Below are 21904 nucleotides of genomic sequence, written 5' to 3'. Positions count from 1 at the left end.
TTCTCCCAGACTGCCTTGCACTGACTTGAGATGTCTTTTCTGGTAGCCACACACTTACAAAATTGGGTGATTGTGTTCCATGGCCACTCACCATTTTTCTAATCCATTGGAGTATTGTACTGAGTTCTGACACAAATTCTAATGTATTTGAGTGAAAATCGGCCAGCCCGTTTCCTCATCATTTCAAAACTTTTAGAAATACTATTTACAAAGCATGCAACTGGAAATCTATGCTGAATAATGTACAAAGAACACTTTTCTTTGAATTTCATAGCCTTTTGATGTCAAAAAACACTGACAGACTGAAAGATGTGATTCTGCCACGTAGCACACAAGATGAAGAGCTCTGTAGAGCTCTCTCTCTTCTAAGCACATCCATCTCATGCAAGTGGATACCTGGGACTTCCACTACATTACACTTTTTTGTTCTGTTATTTTTTAATAACTACTTTTGAGTGTTGGCTTTGTTTGTTCCTCCTGGGTCCTGGTCCTGCAGCAATGGGATTTCCCAGTGCCACGGCACTGCCCAGAAGGCAAAGGACTGCTTTCACAACCTCTCTTTCCCATCAATCCCATGGCCTTCATCCCCTCCTCTCAGCCACGAGACAGGGAATTCACTTCAGGACAAGTGCAGATTATCGTACATTTAATTCAACTCTTTCAAGAAATTCCTCAACAGTGCTCTCTGTTAATAGCCATATCATTACCTGTGCTTTATTCCCACTGTAAAAGTTAGTCATAATATACCATCTGTTCCCCCCTCATTCAGCAGCTAGCACATAGCACTACGTACAGAGCATCAGCCGGTCCTTTCACCGTGCAGATAAATTCACAGCCATCATTTTGACTGATTCATCTGTAGAAATATAGAATTCTCCCTCCTCAAGGATGACTGTCACAGTGCGCTTCTTCTCAAAAAGTAAAATTATTAATTTAACCCCTGCAGCAGTCTCACTGCACATTGCATATGAGAAGCTTAATGTGCACAGCTGGTGTGACCATTTAAAAAAATTAGGGAGAAAATAGCTTCTTGGTTTTCAATTTCCTCCCAAAAAGAAAGAAAGAAAAAAAGGCACATTTTGTTCTGCTCTAATTAGTATGTGTGCCAGTGCATGACTTCCAAAGCAGGCAGATGCTTTGAATGAAGTGTAATGTAGATTTTCATTAATCTTCTTTGGCACAAGACTTTTCTTCTGTTATGTGTATGCAGGAAGTAATGACTAGAGAAGATGAGCAATCACAGGCAGTTCTAACCAACTTAAGCTGGCTTTTGTAAAGGGCAAGATAGGGTCACCAAAGAGTACAGTTACCTCAGCGTATGACGTCTCCCAGTTTCTGGTTTTTCAGTATAATAAAGGTTTTGAAGTAATTCCTTTTTAATGATAACGCATTGAAAAACTCAGACATGCTAACTAAAGAAATTAAATATCAACGTACTGAATAATGCATGGATTTCAATCAGCTACACGGCTGATCCAGAAGAAAACCACAGACACGCTTTCCTTTCAGGAGGCACAGAATTAAAAATTGTGCTTCCTGAAACAGCATTGATTTCTGGTTCAAAGCCAGTATGGAGAAGGGCCCCATCTTGCTGAAACTATCAATTAGAGCCTATCAATAAGCAGAATTGTCGGAATTACTTTCATCTTTCCTCACTTCAATTTAGAGATATTCTCAATTGTTTTAGGTATGACTGAGGGGAAAAATAACAAAAAAGCTGGAGGCAGAGACTGTGGATGCTTGCTCTTATTAAATAGCCAAGCTGGGTTATTCTACCGAAGAGCCAGGTTCTGCCTTTGATTCACGTCCACGTGTCAGTAAGAACTAAGATGCTTCAGGCTCATTTGCCAGCAGAAAGTGCTCTCTTCTTCAAAAAAGATTGACAGGAGTAAAAGACAAATACAAACTACACTTCAGAGATACTCTCTGAATTATGAGCGTATACTGATGATATGATGTGAATCTCCCCAGTGCTGAGTTTGCATTCAGTATAACATAATACCAAAAAAAATCTGCTCCTTTTAGAGATCATTCTGCAATTACCTTTTGCCTTTCTGCAGCTCCTTCCATGGCTTTCCTCTTTCTTCCAAGACAGCTGTTGCTTTCCTCTGCACTCCTTCTATTTATCTTGTGAGCTGTGTCACACATGTGTAAGAAGAGAGCAGTTCACACATTCGATTTGAGGATTAACTTCTGAATAAGAGTAACGGGACAGGGAAAGTCATACTCCCTCAGAGACACTGCCTTGGGCAAACACGGCTGCTCACTTGTTTGATTTTCACTTTCAGAAGAATCTCTCTCATAACTCTGAGGTCTAAAATGCAGCTTCTGCCACAAACATTTCAGCTCTGACTTCAGGAAGAGGCAGACTGCTAACCACATTAGGTGGCCCAGCTCCAAGCTAACGATGGCATGCTTGACATCTACGTGTAAGAGAAGTTAAATTAAATAAATATATCTTCCTGTAATAACACAATCATTAATTACACAAATGGATTTCTATTTACAGTCTAAGTGAAATTATGACTTAAGAAGATTACAGAGTAATGTGCAGTACAGAGCACTGCTTTCAGGAAAAGCACAAGCCAAGAAAACATAATGAAAAACGTGTGCCATCATTTGAGATAATGCACATGGGACACAAAAATAACTCCTACAATCTGAGCAGAAAGAAAGATATTTCTTCCTGGCTTCTTTAGAAACAGCCAAACCCATTAAGCAATAGTACAGCTGTTTTAATGTGCCCTATCTGAGCATTAAAATAAAAAAGGAGGAAGAAATGGATTTAATCTACTCTATGTATTATCTTTTCCAAAAGGCATGCAGAATAAAGCAAGACATTTCCCCAAACCAGCATGTATCTCAGAAGGGAAATATTTCCAGGAAATGGAAATGAGAGCTCTTACGTTTAGGACACCCATTTTAAGACCACGGTGTTACAGTGGTGGGACTGGACTAGATGCTATGTTCCAGGGAAATAGAACGATTCAGAGATACTATGATTACTCTTCTATTTTTGCTTTCCAGAGCAGAATCATTACAATTTAATTGTCAGGCACTAGATAATAAATACAATTACACTGCTGAAGACAGAGGGTTCCTTTCTGCTCTTAAGGTCACAGCCTTCTGCATATGGATAATCCACCTATGGCAAACAGTGTCAGAGCACCTTTCTCTAACGGTTCCTGAACTTTGCCTTGATTACCACCTTCTTTATCATGTAAAGAATTTAAATTCTAAAGAAAAAACAGAACTCTCCACAGGTTCAAACAAAGCTAGCATTTCTGTTGTTCATTCAAACAGTAGAGATGATTATATTGTACCTTGCGCTCATCTGCAGCTGTGTTACTGCATTTGTTCCTGTAAACCTGGTCATCTTTTCACCAGGACACCATGACAGAGCAGATGACAGTTCTGATCTCTGATGTTTTGTTAAGGACTTGCTTATATATATATATATATGTGTGTGTGTGTCTCTGTGTGTGTGTATACATACATAAATACACACACGTATTTAGTATTCAACAGTCTCTTAGCGGTTCATATCCAGGTATATATCTCTATCTATCCACCTATGTATATAAAGCGATGATAAATCTGTCAGTTCCAGGAATACAGAGTTAATATCATTTAGACACATAAATCAGCATAAACTCACCTGATTCTATCAGAATGAATTGACGACTCAAGCTCAGACAACTTATTTAATATTTGAAGAGAAAGAAAGAATCCTCCACAGAAGCAGCTCACAACTTTCCTGTAAGCCCTTCACCAGGATCAGTAAATCACTCAGAAAAAGCACAGTGAGGCCCACTCCATTACTCAGGCACTGAAGAACACTGGCTAGAGACAGCAGATCCATGAATGTGCACGTTAGCTTTAAAACTATTTATAGAATCTATTGATTTGGTAGATGATGCTGGAACACTGAGGCTGGACTGCCTGTGCATGCACACATACCTTACCACACTAATGTGACATAACGAGCTAATCAAAGCAACACAAATGATTTTGTTAGTTACATATGTGAGCCTCCCACACTGTTTTATTTCATAAATGAAAATGAAAGGAGATGGGATGGACACAAGCTGCTGTATATTCAAGAGAAAGGGGCTATTAAAGGAAGTTTTGCTAAGGCTGGCACAATGCACAGGACTCCACTGGCTCCAATAAATAATATTTTAGCTGCTGGAAAAAAATAAAAGAAATCCACCCTACAAATAAGGCTTGCTTCATAAAATGTAATTTGGAAGAAACAGAGTCATGAGGGAGATCCACACGAGCTGAAGGCAGATACACCCGGAGAGCAGGAGGGAGCTGGGCAGAGATGGGAAGCTGGCAGCAGGTTGGCAGCTGCCCTCTTGCAGGAACGTTCTGAATGATTCCAGTTGTCATTACCTCAAGGAAGTTTTCACTTGGATAGCATAAATATTACATATTTTTAAAGATGAAAGCGGCAAAGAATCTGGCTTGAAATTTTCCTTTCTTCCATACAAAAGCAGCAGTCATTAAGTAGACTGCTCATGGGCTGCAAAGAGATAAGTCAATCTGCCACGCTGCGACCTCAGGAGTCATAACTGTGGATCTCATTCATGTAACACCAAGCTGTGCTTTTAGAACAGCAGCTTTGACCCTTTGTGACTCCAAATATTTTGGCTGTGAAACCTCCCTAGGGTGCTTCATATATAAATATTAAGGTGCCAAGAAAAAGAACCAGTCATAACTAAGCAAACAATTAAGATTAAAAAAATTACATAGAATGTCATGTGCTTTTATCTATATTTAACATTCCATTAGGAAAACTTCTTTTAAAGGCTCAATATTAGCTTTAATTTTAAAGTGGTATTTAAGCTACACAACTGTATTCAGCAAATTGTGCACATGGAAGGGGACTGGAATAACGCACAGTTCAGCACTAATAAATAACGTTCCCTGGAGAATTGAGCATTTCAGGCCTTTTTGGAAACACACGTGAGATGGAACACTCATATGCTATGTGAATATAACGTAGGTTGCTCTGAAAGTAATGCCTGCTCTTTATTTCCATGGAAACTACAACAGACTCCAAGAGCACAATCATGCTATTTGATAGAGCAAATTCTCAGCTATAAAACACTATTTTCCAGCATAGTCACCATTATCTGCTATGCATTTTTACTAGTGATGAACAGGAGCCTGAATCACACTTGTCAAAATGTGAACCAGTGGAGGTGACCCACTGCCACCACAGCTGGAATGCACCACCCATCACCTCACTGTGCTCACATCCACTGTTTGGTCTCCACACACGTTCACAAGCACCAAAGACTGCCAGTGGGCGCCATTTTTTCCACATGGAGGAATGAAATGGCACACTTTTGCTTCCTGCACACTTCCATGTCAGACACCATTGTCAGACTGCCCCTCTGCTGCCATCTGTTACACAACAGCAAGAAGTAACAGGATATTGGTGGGAAGGTTCCCACCAGCTCCCAGCCCTGTTCCTGCAGCCAGATCAGCCTGCAGAAACCCACTGACTGCAACAAAATCGTCAGTTTGCAAACACTGAAAACAAACAGAAATTTGTGCTGTGAAAAGGTAAAGAAAATGCAAACTGACAATTTCTTATTACTCAGAGGTAATGAAGTTACGATTCAGGCGTACAGAATGACAATGAATCAAAGCCCCAGCCCCAGCTGGAGAATTCACGACTTCTGGAACACGAACAGTAAAACCCTTAATGAGATGAGGACCGTGGATAAAACTGCTGCTTCAGAAATGCCCTGAGCACCCGCAGTTACCCAATTAGTGATCTGGCAGCAATGCGAGTGCATCCGGCTCCACAGAAGAAAAATAAATATTTAACATATGTAAACTCACTGACTGCTCATTGAACACCACCTGAATGAAACGGGAATACCTTACAATAAATTCACCCTCAGTCTTGTTGTCTTTCTCCACATCTCTGTGAAGATTAAAGAGCAAAAGTAAGGTCTAAATTAAGAGCCGCAAGTTTTCTTTGAATATCTTTGTATGTTTACTGTCGCCATCAGAGTACTGCAAATAACTATGCCTAAAATACAATTTATGAGTGAGGAAATGCACATGATGCTGCAAATCCCTACATCTCCTGCTGGGCTTGTTTGGGAGGTAGGGAAAAGCATTCTCCACTTCTCTTCCAGTTGCAGCTTTGCTTCTCAGAGGAACAGGAGCATAGCGCCTCTGCTGCCCTTCACCAAGAGAGATACCATAAGGCAACGGCAGAGAATCAAAGCAGCAAAGGATCATGTGAGTTGGAAGAGACCTTTAAAGGTCCTCTGGCCCAGCTCCCCTGCACTGAATGCTCTTGGATAGTTCCTAGAACTGTGGGGTTGGGTCACACACCGCTGGGCAGCTCTGCCTGCTACCATCCTACAAACAACTGCTTACAACTGTGCCACCAAACCCCCAAAACGTGTTTGACCTTCCCCTTCCCTTCCGGCTGCCAGCATGGCAGTCTTGGTGAGTTCAGAGCAATGATGAGCTGCTCTACATCTCATTAAACATCCCTGCAGCTATTCAGAATTGCTGATCTGTGTCAGCTGCTGCTCAGGCAGTGAGCTGGCTGCCATCAGTGGCTGTCTGCTGCAGGAAAACAGCACTGGAACACACCTGACTTAAAATGATGAGGTTCTCAGGACACAGCTTCTCACTATAAGAATAATAAAAAGAAAATGTAGTCCAGGTGAAACAATGGGATGCATAGAAGAAAGATACCAGCAGCCACCAAGCTGATCCTACAGCCATGAACTGCTCTCCCTGTGTGCCAGCTCTGCAGGACCAGGTTTGCACACGTGCTCTCTGCCAGCAGATCCTGATGCACTGAACTCAAAAGGAAGAAAACTTCACAGAGGTAATGTTCTCCTCCAGCAGCACTGAAGCCAGGACAACCCTCCAGATCTCCAAACCTGCAGTACCACTGCTCTGCACACTGCAGCAGCTGGCAGAATTTCCTCACAACCCCGTAGGAATTTGCCACTTAAGGCATTTATTGTTTCATGCACAGCATCCACAGCAATGAGCTTTTGATTAATCATATGGTGATTAATTACCTGCTCGCTTTATGGATCCATTTCAGCAGAGCAATCAGGTTCTCACAGCAGCACGTTCCCAAGTTCTGAGGTTGGCCAATTATCTGTCACAGCCGCATGTGCGGCGTATTTCTGTGCACATTCCTCAGATGTTTAGATTATAGCCTCAGAGTGCTAGCACAAAAGCCATAAAAGTCAGCCCAAGAACACACCAACAGCACGGTCAGCCCCATGCAGTAAGACTTCGGAGCCATCTATTACATCTTAATAGATGTTATTGGTTCAAGAGATTGATCCAGCATCTGTTATCAGATAATATACATATGTGGCTTACCTGGCCAGCCAATGCATTTTGAAAGTGAAGTTGCACTATATACATTTATTTCGGTTAATAGCATAGAATGTACAAGAGGCTGCTCCAAAAGTGATGCCTCCTATGTTATGATGTTGGACTACAGTATCAGAGGTGGATGTTAACACTGTGGCAGTAGAGATTAAACCTTCCCACCAATTTCCCATTACATTCTGCTGCCATGTGACAGATAGCAGCAAAGGGGCAGACTGACAATGGTGTCTGACACAGAAGAGCACAGGAAGCAAAGGAGTGTCATTGAACTCATCCTTGAAGAAAAAAAGGCACCCACTGACAGTCATTGGTGCTTGTGAACGTGTGGAGACCAAACAATGGATGTGAGCACAGTGAGGCAGTGGATGGTGTGCTTCAGCAGTGCAACAGTGATGTGAAAGCCAAGCCATATTTTGAATAGACATGCAGATTTTGATGACTGGTGTCACAGATCACTGGTGACAACATAAAGCTGATGGTGGTGACTATGCTGAAAAATAGTGTTTTATAGCTGAGAATTTGCTGTACCAAACAGTGTGATCATGCTCCTTGTAGCTGTTGTAGTTCCATGGTATAAGTAGGAGGCATTACTTTGGGAGCAACATCCACACATCTTTCCCTTAAGAAAAGCTTATACTTCACTCATATAAGGCTCTGCTTTGAAGATAACAACAACAACATGTGCATAAGTTGGCCATGTAGCATTTAGCAAATACTGTCTGCACAGCTCCCAGCAGGCTGGCAGGCACAGGGTCAGGGCAGCTCATCCAAGCCCACCCAGCAGCTCCAGGAAGGGCAGATGTTTGCCAACCATAAGCCTGGCTTAGCACACCAAAGGCCATCCAGCTCAATGAATTACTTCTGACCATTGTGTGACAGCAGTGAACAGCAACTGCCAAAAAATGAGAACAAGAAGAGTGAAAACATGAAGGGATCTGATTATCCCAATCTCCAGTACTCTGTGGCTCAGACTTACTAAGGAAGAGAAGGGATCACAGCATTATAGCTGGAGAACATGTTCTAATGCAATTGGAACTCGTCGTTTTACAGGTTTCTGATTAGCATGCATTTAAATATGCATGAGTGCATTTCTATGCTCCTACCCTCTTTGGATGTTTAGGGGTGGGGAAGCACAGCATCTCCTAGCCATGAGTTACAGGTTTTGTCAGCTGGCTGTTGGAAACAACTGCTCTCTGGGTTTTTGGGTTTTGTTTTAAAAACAAAACCATAAAACCTAAAAAGGAGGTTAGCAAACACAAATCTGTTAACATTACTGTCTTACAGAAATTTTTACAGAATCAATGTTTTGCGTTTCCTTCGTGCTCCTTTGTGGATTCAGGATTACAGAACTGCCGACCCTGCATCACCCTTTAGTTTCAGGGATTTTTATCTTACTTGTAAGTACAGCCTCCAGGAGCCTTACACAGCGATGCTTCCTCAGCCTGTGCCTGCTCACTCAGTGCCATTTGCTGGAGATCTGATGTAGTATCTGAGAGGAGACATCACCAGGGTAATTTTAGAAGTTTCCCTGGTAACCACTGCTGACATCTATAACTCAAAATTTAAGACTACGGCTCTCTGTGTCACCCTGAAATGGCAAACTGCCTCCTACCAGCGGAGATAAGGGACATCACACATGAAAATGCAGCTGCCTGGGCTTGTCAGAGGCAGGGTACCTGCCCACAGATAATTCCTTCTCATGAAGGAAGCTGCCCCCAACTCCCCCAGCCTGCAAATAGGGAAAAGGTACAGACAAACCTCTCAGATAGTGATCCAAAGAAGGGAAATAGAGCCTGGAAAGAGGGAGGTGCTGGAGAGAGAGGAGTGGAGGCACAAGGCAATGAGTGAGAAGCTCTGGGGAGCTGCAGCATAAAGGAGTCAACAGGAATGCCTGGAATAAGTAGTGAGCTGGCAAGGAAGCTCTGAAAATAAATGAATGTAAAGAAATGAAGAAAACAAGAAGGGGGCGGGGAGGAGCAGTAGTATTTCCAGTTGTTTAAAAATCAGTAATTGCTCCTGCAGCATGTTTTTGTGAGGATGCTCATCTCTCTCCATGTCTGGAAGGCAGAAAAAGTGAAAAGAGGATCACCATGAGATGCCATTTGTGGTCCCCTGTGTGCAGTGCTTTATCTCTGGGCAATCTTGCCTTCAAAAAGCATAAATAGCTCAGCCATTTCTGTTGATGACTCAGGCCTAACCTAGATAGGCAAACCTATCTGCTTCATTCAAGCAAAAACATGAGCCCAATACATCACAGACATCCAGCAATCCTCTTCAACTAAAAGAGAGTTCAGCATCTCCCACTCATAAACCCTTCCCACCAGTTCCTCCCATCTTCACTGTGCCCATCACCACCTTTCTGGTGTGCACTCGTGGATGGCAGTTGGTTGTCTCCTTCTTGTTTGTTCTTACAATCAGCAAGGGCACAGCTACATGCAGCAAATGTCTTTGCAATAATTTATTTAGGAACCAGCCCTCCTATGTCCATTTCAACCCTGCAGTCCTCCTGCATGGCCTCACTGCTGTGGGCTTTGCCCACTCCTATCCCAAAGGCTCACCCCCCCATGCTGATGCCCCCAGTATTGCCCAGCAGTGCCATGACACTGGGAGCTCTGGAACAGGGACTGAGCTTAACTCAGCACTGAGTACTTCGGGATACCGATGCTGTTACCAGCACGGTGAGACAGAAAGGGAAGAATTGATACCAAGAACCAAGAGTACTTGTTGCTTCGTCTTCATTTTCTTATTTTCCCAGTGCATGCTGCAAGACATTTCTAAGAATACATTTTCTTCTCCAGCACCTATTATCATTTTTACTTCAATTCCCCAAGGACCAGAGGGCTATGTACCAGCACACAGTGTTAAAGGTGTGATTGGGTGTCAGGACATTTCCCAGGCACACCAACCAGCACGGCTCCATCACCACAACACCCTGCCTCCCTCCCACCCATCGGTTACATTCCAGCTTCTTCACAAAGGCCCCATTCTCGCTTTCCTGATGCTGTGCCTAATGCAACCAAAGCCCTGTTTTTCTTTTTGGAGGCCACCATAAGGGGAAAAGAAGCAGTAAATAACAATATAGCTAAGGGTAGCAAAATTTAAGAGAAGACTGGAGAATATCTGCCAATTACCTCCACTGCACAGGAAAAACTACGGAGTGCAGCGCTCATTAAGGGGAAAAGCAGGCAATACAAAAGCAGACACAGGTAAGTGGGAATCCAGCTGCTAGGGCTCTTACAGCAACAACAAGAAGAAAGAAAACATAATGCCAAGCAACGACAAAGGAAAGAAAACAACCGTGCATGGAAATAGTAAAGCAGAGAGAAGGAGAGAGCTATAAAGCAGTGTTCCTCAAAGCACCTTCTGAGTGCTGAGTCAGGGAAATAGCACTGCTGCAGGAGAGGTGGCAATGGAATGGGCTGCAGATGAGTGATGGCTGCACCCCAAACAGGTTGGTTGTAATCAGCGCACGGAACAATTCATAAAGGGGTTGTGATGGTCAATGGTTGGGACATTTGAAAGTATTCAGATGGCTCTTTGTCCTTAATGATTTGAAGCCCTTCATTGTATCTACCTCCAAGGTTACCAGCAGTTACAACTACAGTTCCAAGCAGAGCACAGGACTGCTGATGTTCTGACCAAGAGGCAGCACTGCCTTCACAAACGCTCCCCTCCAAGCTCCCCAAACCACACACTGCAGCATCAACCTTTCAGCACTCTTTCAGAATCTTTTAACACATTTTTTCTTAGATCACTGAATGTGAAAATGTGCTTTCCACCATTATTAGGTTCCTGTGCCTTCTTTCCATCAGCTTTGTTATTTTCCTACTGCTTTAAGACACATGAGAACAAGCAGCGCGTAGGGGCACAACTCACACTGTAGCAGACATTCATAAATTTAGATCTGAATTGCACTGCTGGTGCCACGCTGTGCGGCTGCTGGGAGGAAACTAGGGCAGTATGCAGAGGAAAAGACAGAAAAGAGACTCATTTCCAACAGCACTGTCAGATACAATTGGCTGGTCAGCATCTCCACTGTATGAGCATGACAAAGACACACACAAAAAAACCCTCAGCCTTGGTATGCTCCAGTATTATTGCAAAAAAAATTAAACATCTCTACCAGAGAATCTGGTCTTGTGATTGAGCTTCACATGATAGAACCTCATGGAGCATGGAAGGCTTAGCACAGCTGCTGCTACACAGGCATGACCAGAACACTGCAGGAGACCTCTCTCTTAAATACTGCCTTTCTACATGGTCTAACAGTGACAGGACAATGGGGAACGGCTATAAACTGAAAGAGGGGAGGTTTAGGTTAAGATATTAGGAAGGCATTCTTTACTCAGGGGCAGTGAGGCACTGGCAGTGCTGCCCATAGAGCTGTGGGTGCCCCATCCCTGGGGGTGCTCAGGTTGGGTGGGGCTCTGAGCACTGATCTGGTGAGAGGCAGCCAACCCATGGCAGGGGTGGGACTGGCTGATCCTTAAGGTCCCTTCTAACCTCAGCCATTCTAGGATTCTATGCAAATCCATTGGCATTTTACCACCTCGTTGGGGCACAGTCTTCTCTTAGCATTTGCATGTTGTGTCAATACCCCCCAAGTAAGATGCAAACCAAGGTGCAATGCAAACATGCCATGCTATAAAACAACAGCCTTTGTGCCTGAATTCCTTCAGCAGGGCAGGCAAGAAGGAATTGCTTACAGAATCATTCCTTTGCAAGTTCCTTCTTCAAAGAAAATAATAAAACACAGAGTTAAGTTTCATCTGCATTTTGACAAGAGAAATACTGAAGTAAATTTCATCCAAACATTGTAAAGAATGCCAGAGCCTTCCCAGCTCAGCTTTACCTTCACAAAACCAGGACAGAGGCCAGGGTTCACTGCATCAGAAGAGTTCTCGTTGAAGTGTGAAACCCCTTCTCAGAAATGGAGCTTCAGAAAGCACTGTGCTTTGAAATAATGCCCTCAATTATGCTTTAAAGTTGTAAGTTAAACAGGATTGCAGATAATGGGTACTTCCAACCAGCACAGCTTAAGGAGAGGCTGATTTAAAATAACTTCAAAGAGTAACGTGTAGAGATCAGACTGCTGCTAGAAAGACATCCCTGGAGGCACTGAGCTTCCTCTTGAACTAATTCTCACCTGCAAGTCAATGGGACAGCTTTCCTGCATTCCTCCTCTACTACTACATACAAGCTAATGGGAGACAACCTTAAATGAAATTCAACTTTGACATTATTCATTTAAAGTGAGTTTAGTGAATGCTTTTGGGGTTCCAAGTTCTCACAGATGGATTTACACCAATGTAGATCTGGAATAATGGTAGGCCAATGGAAAAATTTGGACATCACACTGACAATTTTCAGCAGAACTGGTCAAAGTTGACTTCAGGATGAAAGCAGAGTAGCAAATACTTCATGCTTAGTTAATGGGTGAGAGGAACACTGCTCTGAAAACGGTGTCCTGATCAAATTTGGATTTTTCACACTCCAGTTAAAGGCATTTTGTTATTTAAAGCACATAATGCCAAACTATGACCTATAGTCAGAAATGTTTCAAAACTACTTGTAAGCAAGAAAGAGCCTCTTTTCCTGCCCTACGACAACAGCAAACACTTCCAATCAGCATACGTGAATCCTAAATTATACTGCCAGTAACATTTCCTCTGGGTGACGAGAGCCAGAAGCCAAGCAGCTTGCTGTTCATCTCAGCCCTACAAAGTGCTCTGTTGAGCTTCATTTCTATTGGAGTTCACATCCACAAACACCAATCTGGAGTTTGTTTCAACTCCTGATATGCCTGTGTGGTTTTTTTTTTTCCTTTAAGCTGGAAAATACACAGAGATAAATATTCATGACTGCTGTGGATACTTACATCATCTGCAAAGGAACACCAATGTTTCACATTGATGCTGTTTTACATTCACATGCTTGAATCTATTCTAAATGAACCAAATGCCTCAATAATTGAGTTAAAGCAAAGTTTGACAGCACTGTGAGCAGGAGTCAATGCTACCAACTCTACAGTTTGCTTTTTAAATTAAAACATAATTGTATCTTCATTTCCAGGGCTTGCCCTTTGTGATATGTGTCTGGGCAGATGAACTGAAAGAAGATGAGCAGCTGAGTATTAATTAAAACTCAGAAGGAACCTTTACATGATGCTGCTTATGGCACTGACTGTTCTTCAATTAAGCACCACAGTTCAGACCCATGAGCTGAGTTTCTCTTTTCATTCTGACGTCAGCCTGCAATAGATTGCACAGCAGTGCACGTTTGACCAACCAAAGCCAGACAACTTCTAAGACGACAAGTTTTTAAAGCAAAAAATTTTTTGCCTTTTCCTCACACATTTTTTAATTGAGTACCCCTGTGTCTAGCACATCTGGTGCCCTCTGATCAGATGCATCCTTCCCACAGAGTTAATTTGGATCCCTTACACTGAGCCAGCTGCAGGGCAGCTCTGGCGGCTTCAGCTGGTGACAAAGGGAACCCCAGCTGGGAGCAGCCTTCTGCTGGCACTCACCCCACACCCCATGTGGAGCCTACAGCACAGAGGATCATCCTCTCTCCACGTGCATGAACCCGTGCTTTGGAAAGCTCCCTGCTGACCCTGCGAGATTGCTGACAGGTTTTTTTCTCAGAGTAAAGGTTTCCAAACATTTTTTTTCCTCTTTCAAATCATTCTTTGCTATTCACTATCATAAGGCTTTTCATATTCATCAGAAGAATGAAAGCAGCTGTGCTTGGGTTGAGCTCTCCATTTCCCATTCAGATCACCAGGGCTAACACTGGGAGCTCAGAGCATGCATTGTAGTGGCAGGAATCAAGCCTGCCCCATACACCATCAGCATCACTTAGGCTCAAGAACTCCTCCCCAAGTTCACAAGGGCCAGCAGATCAGCTTCCACTGAAACAGTATCACAGCATATTTAAATCAGACTCTGACACAAAGAAATCAGGCTAATTCATGGAAGGGCTCTCCTTGGCATGGAAGAAGTACGCTGTGTGGCTTACATATAATTAAAAAGATACTGGATTGACCTTACTCCAAAATGAACACTGCCAAAACACTTTTTTTTTTTCATTGCAGAATTAAAGGCACTAGCATGAAGGCTGAAGATTTTTTCCATCTATTCCTTAAATCACCCCATCCTCAGCATCACGCCTGTGCCACACAGAAAGGAACCTGTGGGGATCCCCTCCTGACTTCTGCAGAAGCACACACAGGAGTGGCAGTTCCAGCTTTGCTGGTTACCTGTTGTGCTTTATCCACAGATTTGCAAGCACTCACAGGTTGCCAGGAAATAACCAAATGCTGTATTAACTGAGCTTCCCAAAATGTGCAACCACAGTTGACCGGATACCAATAAAACCACTTTCCTGAGATCTGTGACACTGTGGAGGAAGAGCACAGCTAAGCACTACAAACACTTCAGAAAACCAAAGCACTGCTTCCAAGCGCACACCACACCAGTTCTCAGACACTGGCCACTTTTCTTACTGTACCTAGAAGTCGCAGTGGCTCTTCTGCTCAGCACCAGCTGCTCTTGGTCAGGTTTTCCCTCTCCAGAGCTGCAGTCAGCAGCATCCCCACACCACCAGCTGCAGAAACTTCAAGAACTGCTGGAAGGGACTGAAGTGGAGGCTTCGTGAGATGGATAGAGGGAGTGCCATGAGTGAAGGAGCAGGGGTAGTTTCCTACTGACACAGAAATAAGGCAGGGGGCTTTTCTCCTGTGATCCAATGGATCCAGCAGGCACAGCCCTGAAATGCCACCACAGTTGGTGTGCTTCAGACGGCACACACAGCGCAGCAGGACTGCCCTGCTGTGCTGCAGTCCTTCTGTGCAGCCAGAAAACCTAAAGGGTGAGGGAGAGTGGAGTTGAGTTCCGCAGTTTCCACTGGTGAGATGGAGCAGCTGAATACCAGCTCCAGCTGTACGAACATGCTATTATTTCCACTAGTAAACAATATCCTCAGCATAGCAGAGAACCAACAAAACTGGTACAAGGCAACTCTACACAATTCAGCAGAAGTTATACATTCCTGGCCCGAGAAACAAATCACTAGCACACTCAAACAGGTTTATTCATTCTGCACAGCTTTTAATAGCAGTCTCTAGAGAAATGAATGCATTTCCTAGACAAACACATTTTTAAGATGTAACACTACTTCCATTCTGACAAATTTTAAGTTTTAAGTAAAAAAATAGAACTGTTCCATATTCATCAGACACAGAGCAACTCTAAGCAACGTGCCACATCATTAATATTTATTCTCCTTTTCCCCCCTGCAAAAAGAGATACCATTTTTCAACCCATTTGTTTGTATTTCACCAAAAAAAAAGGTGAAAAGGTGAAAATTAAATACATAATTCAGTGAGTAATAACGTACGTAACTTACTGAAGCGAGGCTGGAGTCCTCTCGCTGAAGCCAAGTGAAACACCACGTGCTTTAAGTTACCTACTTCCCTTACACGCCCTGCTGACCCTTTGCAGTACAGAGCACTGCCACACCGCTGCCCGCTCTGCCTTTGCCAGAGGTGGCTGAGCATCACCAGGAGACACACAGGCGTCTCCTTACTCATCTCGCCTACATGCACAAAGACACCATCAGTACCACACACTGCTGTGCCAGTCCATGAGATGGCACACGGGTGGGACAGAGGAGAAGACATGCACTCCTTTCTGCTGGCAGAGGGGCAGACACTGCGCTAAGGACATCACAGCAAGCAAAAGCAATAGTTGAAGGCAGCAGTCACTCTGCGGGTGAGCAGCTGGGTGAAATGAATCACCCTGACAAGAAACCAATAGTCTGCCAGTGCCCTTTGTCAAATGAGAGTATAAAGCTAAGAAGGAAGTGTATACAAAGCAGCGCAGCAGCAGTTAACCTTCATGTATTCTGGGTAGCAGTTTACTGAAAGAGCAATCTGCATAGCCAAAAAAACAACACAGGATTAATGCTCTGTAATCTAAGTATGTTTAGTGTTTGTACACAATGTTCCATCTACACTGCGAATGCACATTCTGTACCTGCAGAACTTGGAATGGTTTTGTTGACCCCAAAGAAAGCCAGCTGCAGACAGGGACTCAGTGCTGACATAGGGCTAACCACAGAATAAGCCATGCTGAGGATTTATCGCAATTCAATATAAGCAAAACAAAAACAGTGAAATGTTGCTGCCTTTTGAAGGGCATCATAGAAAGCTATCGTTCTAGCTGATGAAATGAAAATAAATGCTTTCTCAATTGCGCATTCCTACTTAAAAGCTTCTTAAGCTTTGAAATGATGTCTTTAAGCTAATTGCTTTATGCGCTTAAAGAAACAGAAAGGCTAGTAAAAATGGCATCCTCTCCTTACCTTTCCTGCTTTATAATACTTAATGTATTTTCTTTCATGATTGCCTAAATGAATTCATCTATTTCAAAATGTAACAACTGAAATATGCGTTCACCTCTTGTCGCTCCTCTTCTAGACCCCCCCCAACTCCTATTTGAACTATAAAATTATGCTCTGAAGCCACTAAAAGTAGTCTGACATCTGTGAAATGATGCATTTTGTTTTTAATGCATACACTCAACTGCAGATCTGACTTTGAAGTACTTAATTCAGAAAGATCAAAAACAAATCTATGTCCCTGAGAAAGAGCACTGAAGCATCCAGGACTGTGTCTTTCTTAGGAAAAAAGTAGTGTCAGGAACAGGTCAAGAAGACCTCATCATTTTCATCTCTACTTTATTAGCAGTTTTCTTGTCCCTCCTCCCCCCTAGGCTACACAGCATCGTTGCTCCACGCTTTCCCACTGCCCTCCTGTACCTGGAAAAGAATTCAAGAGAGGATGAGAGCATTTTAAGGTGAATGTTTCAAGCAGTAGATGAATTAATGGGATGCAAAGAGGAAAGCCAGGCACAGAACTAAAACCCAAGAAAAACAAATCTGGTAAGAAGGCTATTTTATGAACTGCAGAGACATGTGCTTGTGCTACCAATTCTATTGCCTCATTTCTACTCCCACTCTCAGTTACTAATGTCTTCTGGAACAAGCCACACGTGCCCTTTTCTAGCATCACTGCATTGTTTTACAGCTCACAACACAGAAAGCAAAGCGATGTGGAAAAGTTAGGGAGAGGATGCTGATTTGATTTGATGCTACTTCTTCCAGTCTTTCCTCTGGCATCCTATGTTAAGAGATTCTGAGACACTGCAGTGCCTCCAGCACATCTTCAAAAAGAGGACTGGAAAAAGTAAGGTTTCCTTCATGCAAAGCAGATCTGTGTTTTCACAAAGCAACTCTTGTCCCAAGTACTGAAACCTCCCACTGCCAATTACCACCATCTTGCTGTGCCTTCTGGACACCTGTCTGAGCCCGTGGTTCGTCTCAGAGACAGTAAGAAAAGATGGGCAATCTCATTGCTCCAAATGAAGGCATAAGCATTCCGGTGATAACCCTGCTTGTCTGATGTCTCTTAAGTCTTAGTGATTTCCTCAACCAGGTCTCACAAAGAAGAAAATTAGAAACAGTGTCTGATCGTTAACACGGACAGCAATTTTGCCCCCAGATTGGCTGAATCCACTCAGAGTCTACACGACATCCCTCCGGTGGCGTTACAATCTCACAAACACATGCACCTTCTCTTTGTTTTCCCTAATGCTTTTTAATAAAAGGAGTATTGTTGCCAACTAATTCCCTGACTCTGCCAAGCAACCCAGGAATGATCCCAGCCATTACATTCTTAGAGCCATTCATGCTCAGAATAGCAACTTTACCATTTATTACAATAAAAATAGAAAATTCAAAGGTATCCCAAAATCTGGTGAGCCATTCAAAGTTGTTTGACTTCATTTGCTTCTAGTAAACATATACATCAAAAAGAGTACTGTAGGGCAAGATGCTAAATGTTAGTTATTGATGAAGGCGCTCCTAGAATATTTCACTAATGGCTCTGGCTTGATGAATTTATGTTAAAAAAAAGATCCTATTGATTTTACTTAAAAACATTTAAAAAGTGCTCAGCGTGCTGGCAGCAGAAAAATATTACAAAGAGCATAGAAAAACTACCATTTAAAGCAGGAAGAAAGAGGCCCAGCTCAGCAGGGACATTAGGAGGAGATAAATGACAAAGCCATCATCAGTCTCATTGAAGCAGCACCAGCACTGGCAGCAGAGACAAGGCCAGACTAGAGGAGCATAATGCCACGGACTAAAGATCACGAATGCCAACTCAAGAGGGAAAATATTCATGTCAAAATGTAGGGTTTTTTTTTTTCAAAACACGATTTTCTCCATGCACAATGCTCATTAAAATGACACAAATCCTTAAGTCTGCATTACTGAAGTACTTCAGTAGTAAATCACAGAGACATGCATATTTTATGGCCAGAACAGCATACAATTCCTAAATATCCTTTGTACATAAAATACTCTCAGCTGGGCATTTGGTACCAACTTTTTTACTGGTCTCAGAAAAACCATATCTGCACTTTTTCTCTCACTTTAAATAGCCCTTAGTCTTCAGACATCATGATTGTCAGCAAACAAGATCCATGATTTCCTTCTGGGAAAGCCTAAGTCTCCCTGCGGATGTACTATAGTTCCTAAGGCTGATATCTCAGGGATGTGCACCTTAATAAGTAGTTAAAATGAGAGAATATTTCCCTAGGTTCCCATGGGAACACAACACTTTCAGATCTGGAAAGTTTCAAGATACCAGGTTATACACTCATTAAAACACATCTAAAAAAAGCTATTTGTTTATTTTTCAGTGGCCTCCTGTCTACTACTCATTGGCCTAATGACTCAAAGGGAAAAGAGTCACTAAAACATAGAGTTACTCAGAAAAGAGCACACTTGTGAGGCTGAGAACCCAGGAAAGACAATGGGAAGAATCTCAACTGCTTAGGGCAGGAACAGGTCTGATGCTCATCTGTGGTCATGAAATAAGCTGTTATTACATTGCTTGTTCATGGTTTTATGCCATGCACCATCTAAAGACAGCTATCTTATGTTTGCTGTCACTTTGTTTGCTATCTGGCCATTTACAGCTACAACCAAGCATACTCTCCAGCCAAGTTGTACGTGAAATAGCTTCCATCGTATAATACAATTCATCTGGAAAGAAACTGTTAATTTGATACAAAGTTCTGTGAGTATTTCAGCAGGTGACAGAACCTAGGGTTGGAGACTATGAGATCCCTCTCTCCACCACAAAAGGTTAAGTTGGAGCTGGTGAAATTCTATTCCCTACAGAGGAATAAAAGCCTTTAGGGAAGTTGTAGTCATAAACTGAAAGTGCCACCAGTCTTCAGTAACACTGTCTACACTCCTCATGCAGATTTCTGAACATGAACAACTGCATTCCATGTCTCCCCATGCATTAGGACTTGTGGACCAAACTACAGCTTGCTGATTTCATCAGGATGCATTCTTTTGACAACCAATTCATTTCTCTCAGGTAAGTAACTACAGAACAGAGTCCCACAGGATCACAGGTCTGTAGGCAGTAATTACAACAGACCAGCAGCAAGCTAACCTAAAAGCTGCTGAAGATATTCTCCTTTGAAATTAAAAATATCAGAGGGTCTTACATGGAGCAGCAAGAAAGCCATGCTGAGCATTAAACAAATGGATGAGATATGAAATGTGCAAGACACAGCATTACATAAATGTACATATATATTTTATATATATATACACACGCACACACACACAAATGCACCCTATTATAGCAAGATTTTTCAGTTAAACTCCTTTTTAAAGGAAACCAATCCCAGTAGATGGAACAAGTAGAATAATAGGATTGGATCTACTGGGCTATTTTTAAAAGCACAGAAAGCTACATACAGAAAATCAGAAGTTATTCCATCTAAAAGACCACTGATATAATAAACATGAAGTTCCTGGAGAAAGACAGATACAGACAATAAGGGACTGTGTTTCAAAGTCTTTGATGATTCAAGAGAAGTATCGTGAAAAAATGAAATTTTCTGCTTTATTTCTTTAAAACAATTTTTCATCTCCGTTTTTACCCAAAGTACTAAAAAGAATCCCTAAGAGAAACACCCACAATCACCCTGCTGTCTTAGTACAACTCTTCTTCCATTTCTTACATCAAGATTTTTTTTATAACAGTTACTTCATCCACATTCTACATTAAGCATGGTGCTGCTGCAGTGCTCTAACATTGTGATGTGTATGCAGAATTTTCAACACTTCCCTTAAGTTCTTTGTAAGAATACATAAAAGAAGAAAACTGTTTACTGGACAACACAAGATAAGCTCTATCCTCCTCCAAAAGCAATCAAAAGAGAGCTTCATTAATCTTGCAGAGCCTTGAGTTCCTTATTTTATAGCAAACAAATAAAAACTACAGTTGCCTGGAAAGGTATCTTGCAATAAAAACTTCAGGATATTCACTTCTTTTCTGAAGTTGAAAGCAAAGTTGGAACTTAATCATTTCACATCATACCAGATCACAGAGAAAGCTGCTTTACGTGAGGTGCAGACATAAAATGCAGTGTGTGGATCCTCTAACTGGGACTAATATGTCATTTCTTTCATACAATGGAGGTAATTAGCTATCAAGGCAACTTACCATGGAAAGCAGCAAGGTGAGTAACACAGAGTCATTAAATCAAAGTTCCACATCAATGAAAGATAAGCGCACAAGATATAATCCATGTTGCCTTCCCGTCATTCAGTCACTAGAGTAGGAGAACCAAGTGGATGTACTCCAGAACCAAAAACTGATGCTGATGGTGTAGGAGTTTTGCAAAGCCACAGCAGACCACCTGGCCAGCAAGCAGCACGGAACTGCAGTCACTCCACTCCCCTTGTTTGGCATTTCAGTGACTATTTCAAGTGCAGGGTTTTCTCCCAGATACTCACATGTTAAAACTATTCCTTTTGTTCATTACAACAAGAGGAAAGTAGATGTGCTACTAAATTGTTGAATGGAGACAAACATGAAAGCCATTTGAACAGTCTGTAATGCAGACAGAAACAATCCAGGTGCTTTTCTGCACCAGCAGCCCCGTCTCTTAGTCACTTTGCAAACCTCTAGAGAAGCAGCGCTGAGAAATTATCAGAGCAATCAAATTCTGTTGAATATGCAAACTATTGAACAGGCACTCAATGCCCCAGCAAACTAAAATGGTTTCAGCAAAGACTCTCCATGTTGGACCCTGCTGCTGCCTGCACAGCTTCAACTCCCGCTCTGCAGAATTCAACTCCCAAAGCCCTAAGAAAGGGAAAGCAGCTGACTATACTTGAAATGACAGATTATCAGCATTTAGGATATCATACCAGAATAGGATATGTATACCTGTAATGATGAATGCACCTTTCAGAGCACTAGTTACATAACAATTACCTTTACAGACTCTTTGAATTTATAAACTATTCACTTGCAACACCATTTCAGACCTCTCCTGAAACATCAGCATTTAGGTTTAATGCATTCTGGATTACACTTGACTGAAAGAACAATCTGCATAGCAAAAACTAC

General features: G+C 42.3%; 1 non-coding gene across 1 annotated transcript; it reads right to left on the bottom strand.

The window, feature by feature from the left end:
* Window positions 1-8571: 8571 nt before the first annotated feature.
* MIR1815 (microRNA 1815) lies at window positions 8572-8648 on the bottom strand. Its single transcript, NR_035128.1, has one exon. It is a non-coding gene; the product is annotated as a microRNA 1815 (primary transcript).
* Between the last annotated feature and the right edge of the window lie 13256 nt (window positions 8649-21904).

This window comes from Gallus gallus, chromosome 6 (assembly GCF_016699485.2).
Source record: "Gallus gallus isolate bGalGal1 chromosome 6, bGalGal1.mat.broiler.GRCg7b, whole genome shotgun sequence".
Classification (NCBI taxonomy): Eukaryota; Metazoa; Chordata; class Aves; order Galliformes; family Phasianidae; genus Gallus; species Gallus gallus.
This window is presented reverse-complemented; position numbering and strand designations above follow the sequence as displayed.